At 39.3% G+C, this 17508-nt stretch overlaps 1 long non-coding RNA gene across 1 annotated transcript in view; it reads right to left on the bottom strand.

The window, feature by feature from the left end:
* The window catches only part of LOC125920298 (uncharacterized), a 218858-nt gene extending 201675 nt beyond the window's left edge, over positions 1-17183 (bottom strand). The window contains exon 1 of the long non-coding RNA XR_007457004.1: positions 16788-17183. This is a non-coding gene — a long non-coding RNA (uncharacterized LOC125920298). The remainder of the gene's footprint in view (positions 1-16787) is intronic.
* Between the last annotated feature and the right edge of the window lie 325 nt (positions 17184-17508).

Raw genomic sequence — 17508 nt, 5'->3', positions numbered from 1 at the left:
AGCAGTTCCAGAAACAGTGAAAGTTGTTGCTGTTCCCAAAATGGTTCCCAAACACTGGGACAACCCAGCAGTCTAATCCCACTATGAAACAGAACTCAGAAAGGTCTATTCAGAATCTCTAGGTCAGGGTGGCTCAAAATCACACTTTAAGGTTTCTCCACTAATTCAGTCTTTCATCTCTGGTCACAAGCAATGAGGTTTCCAACAAAGTTGTCTGAGAAAATAAAGATATGTATTGATCATTCACTATGTGCCAGGCATATGCTAAGTATTTTATACACATTATTTCATTTACTCTTCATATCTATGGGGCATAAACTATTGTTATTATATTATCATTATTGTTATTATTATTTCTATTCAACAGATAAAATTGAGACACAGTGATCTGGGTGACTAGATCTAAGTCATATAGCAAGTAAGTTTTAGAGCCCAGGCTGCAACTTAGGAAGCGGAACTCTAACGCACCTTCCTGACCATTTTGTTAACTTCTTCTTCCTACATAAGAGCTTAACTTGATCTTTTCTTCCAATTTACAAATATTTGTAAACTGCAATCCCATCCTCAATTTGTAGGTGAGGAAACAGAGGTGAGAGAGGTTAAGTGATTTGCCTCAGTCACACAATGAGTTACAGCAGAGCTAGAACTGAGGTACAAATCATCACCTCCTTGATTTCTTAACTCGAAATCCTCACTTAACCTAAACTAGTCCTAAGATTATTTTATCCTCTCAAGGGAAAGAAAAAAATAGAGGCAAAGAGGAGGAGGGGGGAACATTTTTTTAGTTCTTTTTAAGCATCAACTAATCCGTTAGGCACTTTATATCCAACATCCATTTATTCAAGCAACAATCTGTTGAGGTTGGTGCTACTGTTCGTATTTTCCAAATGAGAAAACAGAGGCTCACAGAAGTTAGGGAAACCTGCCCGAACTTACCCAGATAGTGAGTGATGGAGCTGAGACTCTAGACCATATCCCAGATACCCATGCCCCTCTGCCAAGAATCTAATAGTGGGCTTGCTCCTTGCAGGTGTGCATTTATTTTGTACCTGCTTTTACTAGGTCCTCAATAGGATTAAGGAATGAACTGGGTCTTGAATCAGCACAGACAATCTTCTTCCATCATTCCCTCACTAGATCTGGCCACTGTGATTTAAATTGAATTTTTAAACAGTTTCCCCAAGGCGCTGGGTCAAATGGCTTCTGATGTTCTGGGAAGATTCCTCCTCCTACTTCTATTCCCTGACTTCTCAACCTGGGCACAGCAGTGAGAAGCCTCACAATTTATTTAAAGGTCACCCACCAGAGAAAACATCTTCTAGACCTTGGTTTGAAATTGCTGGGTGAGCCAGGTCACACTTTCGGTACAGTGAATGTGTTAAATTATTTCCCAAGTATTTGGGGGTATAATACAGCAACAGAAGCCTCTCACCAGAAACCTTCCCCCCCCCAACTTTGAAATTTGTGTGTACAACAGAGAAATTTTTCTGGTTTTGATGCCCTTACACAAATTGTCAACATACTGTATCTTTTTTCACAGCTCTTTGATGTACTTGAAGGGGTTTTTTCCCTTGAACAAGAAGCCACAACTCCAAATGTGTTTAAAACAGAAGCCCCTAAACATCTGAAGTTCAGTTCAGAATTCCTAAGCAGAAACTTGGCAAGAAGTCCTAACTTAAATTAGGAAAAAAAACAAAACAAAACTTCTTCCATCCATGAAGTATCAAATGTATACTTCCCAATGCAAATCAGACTTCACATCCATGTCATGCTGGCCTTCCATTTTACTCAATGCTTTTTCCCCACAGAATTTAGACTTTTGACTCATTTCAGAAGCACAATAAAGACCATTTGGATGTATCACTCTCATCTCAAACTTGACAAGCCCAAGTCTTGACCTCTAATCTTTTCTCCGCCCAATGCCTTCTGCTTTCTTCTTCATTTCCTCAAACAGCCCTAGACATAGATTCTCTTATGGGTAGAAAGTGGGCCTTAATTATCTTTACATGCTTAATACCTAGGCAGTGCTCATATACAGGCTATGCTCAATAAGTATTTGTTCAATGAACAAATTTACGAGGTGTCTCCTCTTCCCTCTCCTTCACCTACATACCATATCTCTTCAAAGTTCTTGCCTTGTAAAAGGCAAAGTTCTTGCCTTTTACAATATGAGTGCCCAAGGGCCAAATATGACCCATCTGGTCAGGGTACAGCCAATTTAAGATTTTTACGAAAAACAAACAAACAAACAAACACGTAGAATCAGCCAGAAATAGAAACTAAGAGGCCAGGGGCTCCCAATAATTGTGTATCTGAGTGCAGATTAGGGTCATTCTACAAGATGTGAACCAGGAGTCATTGTCATTGACTCCAGCTATAATTTTAATCGGTACATAGTAAGTTCCTGTACAAGACCAAGATGAAGTTTGATGAATCATTCCAAAGGATTTCTTACCCAAGAATAAGTATGTACCATATCATTAACATAAACCTCTTAAGAGTAGAATCCATAAAGCCCCTTTTAAGTTCCTAACATGTTTTGTACATGGAAGCTACTTACCAAAATACCTCACTTGAGTTACGTGGCCAAGCTAATCATAAAGCCATTAGCCCTCTTCTATGCTAAAATTTATTATCAAGAAGAAATTAATCAGCTTCATTCAATTCTACAATAAATACATACCTTTACTTTTTTACCTTCAGTTATTTATCCTTTCCCTTTAACATATGTCATTAATCTTACGGTTACCACTGTGGTTCAGACTTATCTGTTCCACTAGATCAGAGGTTCTTAACCTAAGGTCTACAGTATAAAGAGAGACTACAGGCTTTCCACAAGTACAGCTAAGGGCCCAGAAGCAAGAAAGCAGCATTAATTAATTTCAAGCTGACATGAGTCTAGAGAACCTTAAGCACACTGATGAGAATAAGAAGATACTAGAAGAAAGACACACGAAGTTTACTACGAACTAGGCTTAGTTCTAGGCACTGAGGAAAAAGCAGTGAACAAAGTTCCTGCCCTTCTGGGGCTTCCATTCTGATGAGGGCAACAAATAGCTACTAAAAAATAAGTACATACCATGTCAGCTGGTCATGAGTGCTATGGAGAAGAATGAAAGAGATAAGGGAAGAGAATTCTATAAAACTGTCATTTTCTACAGGGTAGCTAGAGAAGGCTTTGCTGAGCACAGATTTGGTGGAAGTGAGAGAATTGGACATGCGATAACATCTGGGGAAGAAAAGCTTTGGGGCAGGGGAAACAACTGGTGCTAAAAATTCAGTTTAAAAACTTCAAATTATATAGGTTCTTAGAGATAATCCATTACAAACCTGTTCCCTCAACATCCCCCGCCCCCCACCAACATTACACTGATGAGGAGAGTGAGTCTTAAGAGTTTAATAGTCAACGAAAGGTCATGCTTTTAACAAGTGATGAATCAAGACTTAGACTAATGTCCCTTTATTTTCCTACCACATTTTTCTACCCACCTCATCCAGTCCTTTCCAACAGTATGTCAACATAAGGTGGGAGTGACATATATTTAGTGCTGCAACCCAGAGCTTTGGCTTCCTGTTGTAATCTACAGATGATATTAATGACTCACATGATATCCCCCCCCCCCATCTGAGCCCCATCTACCTCCCTAGAATTCCTCTCACACTGTCAATAGTGACTTAGCTATAGGGCTATACATGAGGCCTTCTAAATACCCAGTTATGGAATCTTCTGCTCCCACTTCCTTCTCTGCAAGACAAAAAAAGAAAGAAATGGAGTTTCCTCCACTGAGAGAGATTTACTACCACCACACCATTAAAAAGTTTTGTTTCCCTTTCATTTATTTGCTTAGTATTTCATGAGAAGGTCTTGACTTATCCTTTTTCAATAATTGAGCTTAGCAACCAGCTTAAGACACTTCGGGATTTATTTTCAAATTTTCAAATTTATTTCTAAGAAAAGCAGAGTTGACAGATAGAGAGCAAGAAGGGATGATCCAACTTAGCCACAAAAGTAATTTTCAGCTCTTTGCTTCTACCTTAAAAAAAGACTAGAAAGTTTGGAAAAATCCTTCCATAGCTTGATGTTTCATTTAAATTCTGAAAATGACAAACTAGCTTCAAGATTCAACCTAGTTACTACTTCCTTCAAGAAACCCTCTATGAACAAACCCACTCCCCAAATCTGTGCTCCTCCGAAATTCCATTCATACCTTTAAGATAGCACTAACCATACTGTATTCTGTTAATTGCTTTGCATGTCTCTCCTTTCCCACCAGGTTCTCGGCACCCATCACAGTGGGGAGGTAGAAAGGAAATATCTGATGCACATATATTCCAAACTAACTCAAGACACAGTCTAGCAAAAAATTTCTTTGCTGCTAATTGGTTGAGTAACCTGAAGAGAAATAGCTTGGGTGTCAAAACTAGGATTCCATGCACACTGCTGGTTTATGAGGACAGCAGAATAGAGTGTTCTAAACTGAGACCGAAAATGTATGATGCTCATTTAACTATACACACATTATACCTCAAACCTGGACAAGTGAAAATAAACATTTCTTGGATCTACACCTATTTTCAAAAAAGCTCATATAGTCACTCCTTGCTCTGGATACATTTAACTATTTGGTACACCATGTAATTTTATTTAGGCCTTTTAGTGAAATAATACAGTAATGTAATGTGTGGCAAGTACCATGACAGATGGGCACCACAGTATCAGGACCCTAACTGCCTGTGAAAGACAGTGTTCCAGTGTCTATCCTCCACTCCCATAGTTTCTCCACTGCCTGTCAAATGAAATGCATTTGTGCTGTTTGTGTTTTCTGCATTGCAGTTTCCTTTCTCTATATTAACTGCTTGTGATTCCACAGCTATACAGAGCACGTGGTATATACTCCAGGGTTAACAATGTTTAATTTATTTAGGCATAGAAAGAAAATCCTGGGATGAGATATGACCCATAGCCATCACCCCTGAGGCAGTATCAAGGAAGCTGATTCAAGAGGGAGGGAGGCAAACCATAAGAGACTCTTAAGGACTGAGAATAAACTGAGGGTTGATGGGGGGTGGGGAGGAGGGGAAAGTGGGTGCTGGGCATGGAGGAGGGCACTTGTTGGGATCAGCACTGGGTGTTGTATGGAAACCAATTTGACGATAAATTATATTTTTAAAAAAAAGGAAGCTGATTCATCATCTCCAACTCTTTCTCTACTCGCTCCACCTCTCACCCTATACACTTATTAAAGGAGTCCAGCTTTAAGTAACTATCGATTAGACACAGTGATATCCCCCTAGAGTAGCTGAAATATCCTAAATCTCTTCCATGTCATGACTCTATTGGAACATTGCTTTTGGTGTATTTGGTTTTGTCTGGCATGCTTTTTAAAGAATTCAGCCACTGGTCATGTCAAGGAACATCTGTACACCTGAGTTTTTGATCTCCAACACATAAGACACTGGAATTATATTTTTATGTCTGAGGAACATTAATCGATGATGAGCTTCATGTTGGCAAATGACTTTAAGAATACTCGGTATGAAAAATTAATATCAGAAGTTTGACTTAGGGTATTAATTGTCACTGATATTTTATCAGGGCATTTCAGACTTCTGCAAATGGAGATACAAAGAAGGAATGTCCCCGGGCAGAAGAGCAAATGATGAAGGCAGCATGGAGTACATAAGGGAGTAACAGAATTTAAACTATTCAGAACCTCAATCCATGAGTATTTTTTTGAGCACCCATTATAAGCTAGAACTTGTGCATATATAAAATCATATAATAGCACATATAAACATAGGATATAATTATGAGTTATTCTAGAGTAACTTAAAGTGTGGGAGATCCAAAGGAATGTTTGACCACCTCTCTGAAGAACTGGACTTATCCTGAGCAACATTTTCCAGGAAACTTTTGGGTGAGAGCAGAAGAATCGGGAGCTTTGACACTGACTGTGTTTACCCAAATCATCTGTCTATTTCACAAAGTTTTAAGTTTCACATTAAGCCATACTTATGTTCAAGCATTGGACTTTCCATTATCCAAGTTAAATGACATCCTTCTAGTTGTTTGAGATTTTTTTATATCTAATGTTGATATAAAACATAGTCTTTATTGTTCCTTCAAGGTTTGTGTCATCTGCAATTTTAACAAATACATCATAACCTATCTATCTCTTGACAAAAAAGATACTGGCTCAGGCCAGATCAAGGACCCGAAGCTTCACCATTTCATCAGGGATCTCCCTCCTGTTAGCCAGTGCAACACTCTTTGGGTACTATCCATTATACACCCACCAAATTGAAAGCCATCAGGCTCCATTTTCATCCTCACTTTAGGATTTTACAAAATACCTAGGTCAAATATTCTACAGTTATGTCTATAAGATTTAATAAATGGCCAAGTTTTTGTCTGCAAAATGAAATGAAGGTGATACAGCATAACGTAACGTTAGGGATTATTGCTAACGCCCATGGACCACCACACTTTTTTTAATTGCTTAAAATTTTTCTTTTAATCTATTTAAAAAATCAGAACTATCTTCAAATATTCTAAAGCTTTTGGAAATCAAGCTATTAACTCGGTCACTTAGTACCTCTTTGCTCTCCACATTCCTCAAATGTGGCTGACAGCACATTCATCTGCAGTCTTGCTCAGCTCAGCCATCAGGCAGGCCTGTGGCTCCATCTGGGCAGAAGGCTCAATGTCCTTTATAGAAAGCTAATACTCCTTTGGAGTCACTTTATCTTGATTGGGCTTCCAGATCCTCCTCTTAATGTTTGTTCCTCCCCTTCCTGACTTTTTAAATTTTAAACTACTGATTTGGTAAGAAGTTGAGGGAACATTTTATAATTTATTCAGTTGAAAATTGACATCTTGCTCTTAAAAATAAATAAACAAAAGAAGAAATGACACCGAAGCTAACGTACTTAAAAAACAAAGGTGATTCAACCAATCCAGACAAAGGAACTTACTTGAGTAGAAAGATGGAAAGGGGAATGTATTTTTAGACAGAGTACTTTAATTTGCAGGAAATTCCCTCTACAGTTGGTGAGTTTGTCAATGTAACAAGAAGGGTGGAGGCCGTCCCTCCCAAGATGATCTGAGGAATAATGGTGAGCAACCAGGTAGCTGATGCAGTGCGAGAAGGCCTGTCGTTCACGCTTCTTCCTACTCAGAAGGATCTGCCCTGTTCATCTGTCAGTTCAGCAAAAGCTCTGTCTGTGACGGCCAGAAGCCTGGCGGTAAGTCAATATGTTCCCCTTGAGACAAGGAAAATTCCGCAGGTCAGACTTGCTAGGCCAGTAGACTACAAAAAGCGCCGAGTGCATACAAATGCTGTAGTAAATTAAGATAATGATATTGGCTGTTTATTGTAGATAAAACATAAATCTGTAAAAGAAGCATCTAGGAGATTCCAGCGCCCAGTGTATCAACATCAGAAAGAGCAGTTATGATTGTTGTCAAGAAAAAAAAAAATCCAGGGCCTGACTAACATTTAGAGATATAAAGCTTTCATATCCTTCAGTCTTCTTTCCTTTGTGATTTCCACAGGATTTTCATTTCCAGAGATATTATACTACTTGCTTTCAAAGGAATTCAATATTTTCATTCAGAAAAGTAATTTCACAGAAAGTAACACAGAGTGATGTCCTGGGTATTCATTTTCAGAGCCAATCTTACAAAGTCAATTTGTGCTGCAAGGAGCTGGGGCAACATGAAAAGGTGCAAATCCTGTGTATCTGGGTTTCTATGGTCTTCTACTTCCTTCCTGTCCCCCCCATGCAGAATGCCTTGGACACCCCATAAGCATTTGAAAAGAACTGTCTGGCATTAAAAACAAAACGCGCTGCCGACTCCCTTAATAACATCACCCAGCATAACCCAAAGACATTGATCCCGAGGCCAGGACTAGATTATGGCTCCATCCCTTCTGCCCTGTAGTAAAAGTCATATCGCCATAACCATCTCAATCATTCTGTTTATTTTCTCCACGTTGTTTGAGAAATTAGAGGAGAAAGCAGCAAGTCTAAGGTGAAAGACGAGGAGATGAGTTACTTGCTCAGGCACTTCTGTGCAGATAAAAAGCTAATCCTGATAAAACCAAGACTGAAATCCTTCCAGCCCACATAAAGTCAAGGTCAGACAACATTACCCAATCAAGTTGAAAGCGGATCGGTTTTCTGAAGTGAGTCAGAGCCTGACAGAGGGACAGAGGTAGACGGAGGAAGGATGAGGGGGAAGAGCGGAGAAAGGAGGAGAAAAGCACCCGGATAGAGGTGAACAGATGGACTGACAGTGAATGGGAGACAGAGATGGAGGGGGGAAAAAGGAGTTCCTTTTCCTATTCCTGCTTCTTGACATATTTCAGGATCAAAAGGAATAAAAAAAAAAGCCTTCAAGTTTCTCATCAGACATTTGGGGTGATGGAAGCGCAAGGTCCAGCTGCCAATGGGTGTTTTTCCTAGGGTTTTTCAAGTCAGCCGCATGCCCTAACCTTGAGGACGTTGTTTATTCCTGGTGGAAAGATAAGCCAGCCAGACCCGGCCCCACCCCCCCATCAGAGCAGAGTGGGCATTACCAGTGAACAAAGAAAGAGTGCTGTACAGCAACAAGCATTTGGTTTTGATTAGAGGATATTCAGGGACTGTGCAAGTTCTATTAAAATAAGCACAAAACCATTTTAAAGGGCTTTTTCTTTTCTTTCTCTTTCCCCCCTCGGTTTATATTGTTAATCTTTCTTCCTGGACGGCTCCTCACAAATGCCTTTTGTTTTCTTGTGTGATTCTACGTGCCAGGACTCTAAGAAGGGAGGACGGAGGTCCTGTTCTGGCATGCTTTCAAGTCTCTTCCATAGGAGATGAAGGCTTGTTGCTGTGCCTTCAAGGGTATAAATTTAGAGGCCGCCAAACCATCCGGAGGTAATTCAAATGCTGGTAAATGCTGGAATCCACCCTGGCCCCCTGCTCATATGAATACCCTGGCACTTACCCCACTCAGAGGAAACGAAACCAATTTGGGAACGCGAAGAGAGAATAAACATGCAATTAAAATGGTCATTTCTCCTGGTTTCTTCCTTTAGTTCTTTTTTTAACACTGCATCCCATTCTATAATCTGATGATGAATCGGGCCTGGTTAATTATAACAACATACAAAAGATCGCTGTCTTTTCCCGCACAGTGGTTATACCAGCCTTGAATATTTTGGGGTGGGGGTGGGATGGGGTGCAGGGGGTGACAAGGAGTGGAGACAGAGGTGGATAAACTTCAAGAGAAGCCCTCAGTTTGGAAGAGCCGCTATTTTTATATTGTTTGCAAACCCTTTGCCACAGTGCACATTACAGAAATGGCACTTTTCCTTTCAATTTATCTATCTTCCTCCTTTATACATAGATAGACAAATAAAAATGAATCTTTCCAAAGGCAGCATGCATGCCACTTCTATATATTCTCCAGATAGCTTATTTTTATTCAGCTTAAAGCATAACCTATCATTTGTATTCAAGATTCCATCCAGCCTCTCTCTCTCTCCAAGCAAGTCTTCAAGAAGCCCTGCTGCCCTGCTTTGTTCCAGAGACTCTGCTAAAGGCCAAAAGATGGAGATAGCACACCCATCTGGTTTGTTTTCACATCCTAAGAGAAGGGGTTGAGAGAGCCCCCTCCAGTGGAAGGAACAAGGTGGTTGGGAATAAGCGTTGCCATCTTCTCTTTGTTTGTTTGTGATCAGCTTCTTGTGCACCTCTCAGGAAGACTCTTAACATCCATGGGGAAATAACACCACTAAATGATTAAGCTCACCCAGCAAAAGAGAGAATCCGTGTCAGTGCTTTGAAATACTTACACTTAAAGGTTCCATTTCAGTGTCAAAAAAAAAAAAAAAGGAAAGGAAAAAACAGGAGCATCTCCCTTCTCTCTTCATCCATTTTGTTGCTGTTGTTCCCCTTTCCCCTTCGACATAATTTTAACAGTGTGTGAATTTTATATGTTATCAACCTTAAAGCATCTGCTAGAAAATAACAGCCAACCTGTGTATGAAATAGGAAAAGATTCCATGTCAGAGAAAAATTAAGATCTTGATGCCTCATCGTTTCCATAATATTACCATCATGCCTGGTGAATAAATACCACAGGAATACCAAACAGCGGTGAAGCAAAAATGAATATTGAAATTTATAAAATGGCCAGTGTCCAAAATAGTAATGTTCACAGGGACGTGTTTTGACATCTGAGATAACCTCTATTTGCCTTCAGAGCTGAGCATGCTTGATTTGGTGGGACTGATTCAAACAAACGCATTATTACAATGAATTTCAAACTGTTCTCTTCTTTGTTACCCCTTCAATTTTTACAGTTACCAGCACCCCAAATGGAGAACAATAAGGAGCTGAAAGAACAAAATTTGACGTCACACAATTTGGGGCTAGAATCCCTGTCTATCTCTCTCCAACAATGTAGCTTTAGGAACTTGAATTAATCTTTCTGAGCTTCAGCTGGTATCTATAGAGAAACCAACAGACCCATTCGTACAGGGCAGTGATGAGGATTAAATAATAATATACATTACAGATGACATAAAAAGTAATGATAATTATCATAGCTAACATTTATTGCATACTTTAAAATGTATCAGTCACTGTTTTAAGAGTCTTACACATATTAGCTTATTAACTATGAGATAGGGTTATTGGGATGATTAAATGAGTTAATTCATGTAAATGAAGAATTATGTTTATGCCTAGCACATGGCAAATGCACTATAAATGGTCATTATAATGATAATAATGTAATCCGCACAACCTTCTAAAAATGGAATTGTGATTAGGCCTTTTACACAGGTGAGGAAACTGAGGCATGGAGCTGTGAAGTGACTTGCCCAATATTACAGATTAGGAAACAGTGGAAAGATTCAAGGAGTCTACTCCCAAAGCCTATAATACTAACCACTGTGTTACATGTAAAAGCTCTTTATGTAATATAAATTATGATATGTAGATATGTAGATATGTGCTTACATGTATGTGTGTGTATATAATATATACAGAAATACACAGCTGATTTCCCACAGTAAAAAAGTGAAATATTCTGAATAAGTTTCTACTACCTAGTCCAACCCCACAAGTAAGGAATTAAAGTTGTGACTGGTGCCTGGCCTGATTTATATTCTAAAATCATCATATTCTCTTCTCAGTACCCTTCCTGCCCATATTTTCCTTTCTGGCTGATGGGGGTTGTTCAGCTGGGCTTTGTGCAAGTTACAAAGCAGCAACAATTACATGAGGGAGTCCAGGAGCATGTTAACCACAAAAAAACAGTTGTCATAAACACTGTGCATCTTAATGCAGTGCTTCAGTCTTTACGTAAGATTAATTAAAGAGCAGATGTTCAGTCATACCCTGCGTTAGGTATGGTTATCTTTGAGATTCCAGCTCCTCCATTTGCTGGGTTTTAATTTGCACCATTATGCATTTTGAGCCTGGGGCATGAGTAGTCAAGTGGTAAACATTAGCTATACTGCACTGTATTTCCAAATGCACCTTCACTATTAGGCTGACTAATAGAATTCGATTCTATTTTCAGCCGAATCCTCTCAATTTTCATTTGCTTTTGACAAGTTACATGGCAGGAGGAAAGAGCAAGGGAAAATGAAGGAGAGAGGCGGCTACTGCACTGTTTGTGCACAGGCCTCAAGTCAGCAAGACAGCCCCCTTCTGTTGGGTTTTGACCATGCACACAGAATAGCCCCCAACATCACCTTCTTTTCACACAGCTGTGGCAGCTCTTAAATTTTCCCTCCCATTCTTCTCTTAGTGGTTGACACTCTAGATAGAGCAAGAGGTCTCTGCTGCGTTGTTAGGAATTGGAGGCACTTTAGTGAATTCTGATTTTCGAAAATGCAACTCCTGAAAATTGATGTCAAAAAATTTTTCAGGCCAAGATCAAAGTACGATATGAATTAATTTGTCATTATAACACAACCCCACTTGCCAGGCATTTCAGGCCAGGGTTTGGGAAAGGCAGCAGATATCTGGGTTGACAATTTCATTTAAAGGACAGAGAGCTTTCTGCTTTCTTTTCATTGGTATCTTGATTTAATGAACACACAAACAGACCATCGCCATATGCTCCAAATACCAGCTTGCTGTTCTTCAAGAAGCAGCTTGGGAAAATGCCAAGGCAAGAAGCTTGGAAGAAACTTGAAAAGGCTTCAAGACATATCTTTGTAGCCTGGGATAGCAAATGCACCAGTGATTAATTACGCTGGGGTTGGACGTGAATAGGAATGCCAATAAGGCGTTCGTAGCACTGCAATAGTGGGCATGTTGGCCTGATAATAGAATCCTTCCTGTTTTGATTTCCCAAGTTTCCTTTCTGTTGGTAACACATTCACATGCGGGTCAGAGATATAAGATGGCAATGTCATGCTGCTTCTCATTACAGAATCATTAGATCAGGTGTGACCACAATCAAGGAAGAAGTGTCCCTAGGAAATGGGAACTCCAGAATTTGTGCCAGAGAATTCCTGTCTGAAGAGAAATCCACGACTGTGTCTTCCTGTAGAAATCCTCCACTGTTTCCCCCCCCCCCCCCCCCCAGATATTCAAAAACAGTGTAGGGGGTGACTTTACTGTGTTGGCAACACTACTTACAGAATCTTCCCTAGATGATTTTGAGAAATGATTCTCCTCCTTCAGAATCCAGAGTTGGAGTTTGCTGAGGTTTTTAGAGTAAGAAAGGTCATTTTCTTTTGCTTTCTTAGAAGAAGATGGAGGAGGAGGGCGGGAGGAATATGAAGGCAAGGGGCTTTTTATCCAGAGCACAAAGCTTAATTGAACACTACAATGGGAAGAACTTGTCTGGATGGTAAAATTTCAAGTACCAGAACCCAGAAAAGCTCTTTTGAAAATGACAATTTCAACTCAAGTCTTGAAGCCTGGGTAATCTACTTCTAAATTCAACCTGTAGGTTTCATCCATTCATTGTAGGTATTTCCCCCTCTGATGAATGGCCCATGTGCATACTGAATGGCTTCCATTACCTACAAAACATATCCTAGAATCCTCCACCTTTCAGTATGGTCCTTTATGACCTGACCCTGACATACAAATCCAGACTCAGCTCCCATCTTTCCGCCCTACATTCCTACACCCTACATTCCACACTACTTTCCACCCTACATTCCTCTTATCACACTGCTTGTAATAGGCTCAAGGGTGCCGGCTCCTTTAACTGTGAGCTTTTGCACATTTGTTGCCTCTACCTGCAATTCCCTTCACCACACTGTCTTCCCAGGAAAAATTCTGGTTATATCCTTTACCTACCTCCTGGGATTTTGTCCCAAATTTCTAACAGTTCTATATCTTTCCTTCAGTGACCCAAGAACACCAAACATATTTCTGGCTTAACTCATCTTTACTTCCAAATGTCCTGCAGTTTGTAATCCCCAATCCCTATCAGTGGCACTTAAGGTGCTACTAACCATAAGACCACTAAACACTCAAAATACTGATTTTGCATTTGCCCATGTGTTCCCTTCTAACACACTGGTAGCCCGTCACTGGATCATTTCTGAAGCATCTACTTCCAGAATCACTCTCATATCCAAAATCTTTACACCCTTCCTAAATTGTCTCCCAGGCTTTCCCTCTCTGTTGTCTCTTCCCTACTTCAAATATTGGTTTTATTTCACATAACCTATTGTGATAATTACCTAATTGGTCTTGTTTCTTTCCAGTTTTTCTTTTTCTATCCACTTTGCCTTGAGCTACAGGATTAAATTGTTATATTTAAGTATTCATTCATTCATTTGATATGTATGAGCATATTAAGAACAGAATTCCCATATCCATTTAAAGTGTCAATCAGTGATTGGTACTTAGCCACTTTTAAATAAGTGAGTATTAAGTAAATAACTAAATGAATAAATCAATGAATAGGGCATACAATGTACTCAGAGAGAGAAGAGTTATAATATCATCAGAAGCTAAATAATAATAAAAAGATACTATAGAATACTTCAGGAAAATCTGTAATTGATTGTCAGATGAAAGATATTAAAATTCTGGGCTAATGTAATCAGGGAAACCCTTAGAAAAGGTAAGGGAGAAAAAAGAAAAATCAAGATTTACTGGGCAAATATTACACACCCAGCCCTATACTAGGTGAATTGCATACATTCTTTTATTTAACCCTCACAAAAACCCTATGAGTAAGCCTATCCTATAGATAAATCAACAGAGGTTTCTGGAGGTTAAATACCCTGCCAAAGGTCATCCAGCTAGAAAAAGTTAGAACTGAAGTTTGAAGAAAGGGATGGGTGGTTCCAACGCCTACATCCTTCCACAGAGCTAAGCTAGAAAAGAAAAGGTAGATGAGAAAACATTTCAAAGAAGACTAGATAAGCCTTGGTTATCGGTTTGACATGGCAGACCTCAGTAAAGGAAAGGTCAAAATTTATTTTCAAATTTGGATCAGAATGTCTATAGGAGGATTCCAGGAAATGTGAAAGGGGTGCCACTTTTAATCAGAAAGGAATTTACTCATAGTAAGTTTGATGAGAAACTCTTGCCACTAACTCTAGGTTGCATACATTCGGTCAAGGTCTTCATGGGTTTCACAGTACCTGCAGGAAATTGGATAAAAGTGAAAGGAAGGAAGGAAGGAAGGAAGGAGAAAAGGAGGGAGGAAAGGAAGAAGAAAGACAGACCCTCAGAACCATGAACTCACTGAGGTGTTTTGTTTTTTGTTTTTAGGTTTTGGTTTTTGGGGGTTTTTTTTGGTGTTCCTGGTCAGATTATGGCCTGATGCAATCAGTTTCATTGGTAAAAACAAGTCTGAGGTGCAACAATGTGGATGAAGCTAGAGAGTATTACGCTAAGTGAAATAAGTCAGAGAAAGACAAATACCATACAATTTCACTCATATGTGGAATTTAAGAAACAAAACAGGTGAACATAGGGGAAGGAAAAATAAAAAGAGAGAGGGAAGCAAATCATAAGAAACTCTTAACTATAAGAGAACAAACTGAGGGTTGATGGAGGGAGGTGGATGGAGAATGGGCTAAATGAGTGATGGGGATTAAGGAGGGCACTTGTTGTGATGAGCGCTGGGTGTTATATGTAAGTGATGGATCACTAAATTCTACATCTGAAACTAATTTCATCATATATGGTAAATAACTAGAATTTAAATAAAAAACTTGGGGGAAAAAAAAAGAACAAGTCTGAGGAGGTTATGGGTGGTTTAGTAAGATCACTTACAGCCAGGCAGGACTTCATACTACCCTTGGGACAGTGTTCCATCCAGTATCCAAATTTTGCCTCAGGTACTTCAGATCAGCACTTCTAGAGCCCACCCCCCTCTTGCACCAACAAGAACCTCATTCCATTGTTAGAACAGCTTAATAGAAAACTGCCTTTATTTTATTTATTTACTTTGTTTTTTAGAATCAAAATCTATCTTCTTAGGACATTCATCTACTAGTCCTATCTCTGCTAATCATTTGAAACATAATAGCTCTTCCTATATTTCATTACAGTCTTTGTATCTCCCTACAATCTTTTCTTTTCCAGGCTAAAATGGTAGGGTTTGTTCAAAGGGACAAAGAACAAGCTCGAACATACAAAAACTTACTGTGTATTTTTATCTGACCTATTAACTTTACCTTACAATTGAGGACGTTGAGTATTAATCAAGGTCAACAGTATGCCCAAGCTTACAAGGTTCAGAAGCAAAGGAGCAAGAATTCAAACTCAGGTCTGTGTGATACCCAAACCCCTATTCTTTCTATTACAAATTGCTGTTTTCAACTTTCTCATTGGATATTTATTTACAGATAATCTCTTTCCCCTTCTAAATTTTAAGTAACTCAAAGAACACTTAAATATATTTAGTGACAAAAACATATTTGTAAGGAAGGAAATAATTATGTCTGATATCACCTGTAAGAAAAGTTATTACAGGGGTGCCTGGGTGGTTCAGTTGGTTAAGCATCTGACTCTTGATTTGGGCTCAGGTCATGATCTCACCGTTTGTGAGATCCAGTCCCACGTCAGACTCTGTGCTGACAGCATTGAGCCTGCTTGAGATTCTCTCTCTCCACCCACCCCTTTCTCTCTGCCCTTCCCCTGCTCATGCATGTGAACTCACTCACTCTCTCTCTCTCTCTCTCTCTCTCTCAAAATAAATAAATAAATATTAAAAAATAAGAAAAGCTATTACATTACATTTAGCTGTGAGCCTCCCAGCACTAAAGGCAAAAAGAGAAGTAAAACTATAGATACAAAGTTTTCACCAAAGGATATTAAAAACAAAAAATAAAAACAAAAAACCCCAACCAGTTCACGAGAAGAGAGAAATGTTTTCCTGGCACTGCATTCTGAAAAGAATTCTAAAAAGCATTTATCACATAGCTGTAAGAAGAATTCGTCACTTAGATGTTGAGTAAAACAACAGATGATGTCTTCAAAGTGGCTTTACAGAAGATAAAACAACAGTCTTCACACAGCTATTTCTTGTAAAGATTCTTATTAAAGCAAAGAGGAGAATACTAAATTGCCACTCAGTGATGGCAATTCTAAATGGACAAAGCCAACATAATCTACAAGCATGCATATAAGAACAGCCCCCCCCCACCCCAAATTGAGGAGTGGGCTCCTGTTATTGGTGCAGATTGAGTTAGAACCCTTGAGAGGTTTACCCTGCTCTGGCTGGAAGCTATATAAAAGAAATGTCCTCACATACATGCTTTGATAATCTCATTTTCTGCTGAGTTGAATGTTTCCATTACCTGGCCTTTCAGTTTGGATGTCCAAATGGTTACTTCCTGCTTTTTCTCTTTATCATATTGTCCAAGTTGCCAATTTCAACTCTTGGCACTGCATTTCTAAGAATGGATCTTCTCCCAAAAGACCCTTCTACTTGATGAGCACTAGGACCTTCCTTCTTCAGGTTCTGCTCCAGCCAGAGAGACACAGGCAGTCTAGTAGGCACATGGTCAGCAAATCCCTTAGAGAATTTCTCAAAAAGCAATCAATTCAACTGTGCTCTGGGAGACAACTCTAGAAATCAATTCCAGACTGAGTTTTCTGGCAGCACTGAGGGTGCAGTTCCTCTGTGTGGCTGAACGAAGCAAATTCCATCGGCTTTTGATATGAGACATTCCAGTGGCACAATTGACATTCTGTTAGGGTAATTATAGAATCTGACTTATACTTTCCCAGATGAAGGGGCAAGGTAGGCTATGAAAGTGCTTGCAGATACAATCAAAATTTTCTTAAAAAGAAGGTTGAGTACCACTTAAGAGCTTAAATAAATCCCTTGGCTTCAGAACATGGGAGAGCTACCTGTCCCCCTAACTGCCTTTGTTTTTGTTTCAGTTGAAAAACATTAACAAAATTCTAAATAAAATCAGAAATTTACCTACAGTCCACCATCCATCCATCCCCATCAGATTCATCCTTTGTCCATGTCGAAATAAAAACATAATTTTTACATTACAATTACTGCAT

Source organism: Panthera uncia, chromosome D4 (genome assembly GCF_023721935.1).
Source record: "Panthera uncia isolate 11264 chromosome D4, Puncia_PCG_1.0, whole genome shotgun sequence".
Lineage (NCBI taxonomy): Eukaryota > Metazoa > Chordata > Mammalia > Carnivora > Felidae > Panthera > Panthera uncia.
Note: the sequence above shows the minus strand (reverse complement) of the source record. Positions and strands in the feature narration are given on the sequence as shown.